The sequence below is a fragment of the Syngnathus leptorhynchus genome, unplaced genomic scaffold (genome assembly GCF_054491065.1).
Source record: "Syngnathus leptorhynchus isolate UIUO unplaced genomic scaffold, UIUO_Slep HiC_scaffold_662, whole genome shotgun sequence".
NCBI classification, from domain to species: Eukaryota; Metazoa; Chordata; class Actinopteri; order Syngnathiformes; family Syngnathidae; genus Syngnathus; species Syngnathus leptorhynchus.
The window spans coordinates 1-2,500 of record NW_028232534.1 but is presented as its reverse complement, the minus strand read 5'-3'; positions in this window follow the sequence as shown (position 1 = coordinate 2,500).

The following is a 2,500-nucleotide window of genomic DNA, read 5'->3' as shown; positions in this document are numbered from 1 at the left end:
ACGACCGTTTGGCAGAGCGAGTGCAAGGTTAGGCGAGCTGGGCGGTAACTCGGGTTAGTCTGGGGAGACTCGCGGTGGACAGGGGGGCGCGAATCCGGCCGGGCGGCCCCATCGATTAAGCATTGGTAGGGAGCCGAGGATGAGCCGTGCGAAGTGGCCTCGGAGGCGGTCCGTGGGGGACGACGGGGGGGGACGGGCGTCGGCCCTCCGGCCCGAGCAGAGAACGTTCGGTCACCCAAGCGGGAATCTGCGCCCCGGCCCGAGTCGGACTCGGTCGGTGCGGCCCGCTGAGGCCCTCAACTATTCCCGTACGCGGGGGTCGGGAGCTGCGGCGCTGCGCCGGCGACTTACCCGCGCGAGGCACGCACTGCGTGCGGCCAGGATGCGGAGTTGGATCGGCGCTGGTTGGGAACCCTCGGGGAACGAAGGCGGACGGCGGCCAGCCGGCGCCGACGAACCCGTCGGGGAGGGGGCTGGTGGCAGGCGCGATCGGCACTATTGCTGACTGCCGGGAGGGAAGCTGCGCCCCGGCCGAGTCAGACTCAGCCGTTGCGGCCCCCCCGAGCCCGCAGCGCGTAGCGCGGAAGCCATACGCCCCCCCGATGCGGAGCGACAGACGCCCCCGCGACCGCGGTTGGTCGGGAAGGCTTTTCGGATAGAGGTCGGACGGTGTGTGTGGACGGCTTCCCGTGGTGCCGCCGCTATCAAGCCGGAGGGTTTGAGAAACGACATTCGCGGAAGGACCGGCGCGGCCGGCGGACGCTCGCACGCGCGGCGCCCGACACTCAGCCGCTCGCTCGGCCTCCGTGGATCGTGGCTAGGTGGGATGGATGCCAAACCGGGTCGTCTCGGTCTCGCCGCAGTACGGTCGCGCCGGGGCCTGCGGGGCGGCGCGGGGAGCGCACGCTCACGCAGCGGCCGGGGCGCTAGAGTGCGACCCGCAGTGGGTAGGAACCGTCCACCCGACGTCGGACGAGCCGAGGCCGATGGAGGCCCTACCAAGGCGGGTCATGAGTGCCAGTCGGTCAGTTGGGTGAGGGGGTACTCGGAGGCCCACCGGGAGCAGACGGGCGACCGGGGATGGGGGGCGTACGCGGGCGGGCGCCGGGAGAAGACGGCCCGTCCGGGGTCGAATCTCGGCCTGTGTTTTCGGAGCCGGCCGGGCATCACGCTCCCTCCTTGGATGGACAACATTCGTAGTTGACACTTTGTGTCATTTTATCCGAGCGGGCGGGCGCCTCGAGAGGCGGACCGTCCGGGGCGACTCTCGGCCTGTGTTTTCGGAGCCGGCCGGGCCTCACGCTCCCTCCTTGGATGGACAACATTCGTAGTTGACACTTTGTGTCATTTTATCCGAGCGGACGGGCGCCGCGAGGCGGACCGTCCGGGGCGACTCTCGGCCTGTGTTTTCGGAGCCGGCCGGGCATCACGCTCCCTCCTTGGATGGACAACATTCGTAGTTGACACTTTGTGTCATTTTATCCGAGCAGACGGGCGCCGCGAGGCGACCGTCCGGGGCGACTCTCGGCCTGTGTTTAAGGAGCCGGCCGGGCATCACGCTCCTTCCTTGGATGGACAACATTCGTAGTTGACACTTTGTGTCATTTTATCCGAGCGGGCGGGCGCCGCGAGGCGGACCGTCCGGGGCGACTCTCGGCCTGTATTTAAGGAGCCGGCCGGGCATCACGCTCCTTCCTTGGATGGACAACATTCGCAGTTGACACTTTGTGTCATTTTATCCGAGCAGACGGGCGCCGCGAGGCGGACCGTCCGGGGCGACTCTCGGCCTGTGTTTTCGGAGCCGGCCGGGCATCACGCTCCCTCCTTGGATGGACAACATTCGTAGTTGACACTTTGTGTCATTTTATCCGAGCAGACGGGCGCCGCGAGGCGGACCGTCCGGGGCGACTCTCGGCCTGTGTTTAAGGAGCCGGCCGGGCATCACGCTCCTTCCTTGGATGGACAACATTCGCAGTTGACACTTTGTGTCATTTTATCCGAGCAGACGGGCGCCGCGAGGCGGACCGTCCGGGGCGACTCTCGGCCTGTGTTTTCGGAGCCGGCCGGGCATCACGCTCCCTCCTTGGATGGACAACATTCGTAGTTGACACTTTGTGTCATTTTATCCGAGCAGACGGGCGCCGCGAGGCGACCGTCCGGGGCGACTCTCGGCCTGTGTTTAAGGAGCCGGCCGGGCATCACGCTCCTTCCTTGGATGGACAACATTCGCAGTTGACACTTTGTGTCATTTTATCCGAGCAGACGGGCGCCGCGAGGCGGACCGTCCGGGGCGACTCTCGGCCTGTATTTAAGGAGCCGGCCGGGCATCACGCTCCTTCCTTGGATGGACAACATTCGCAGTTGACACTTTGTGTCATTTTATCCGAGCAGACGGGCGCCGCGAGGCGGACCGTCCGGGGCGACTCTCGGCCTGTGTTTTCGGAGCCGGCCGGGCATCACGCTCCCTCCTTGGATGGACAACATTCGTAGTTGACACTTT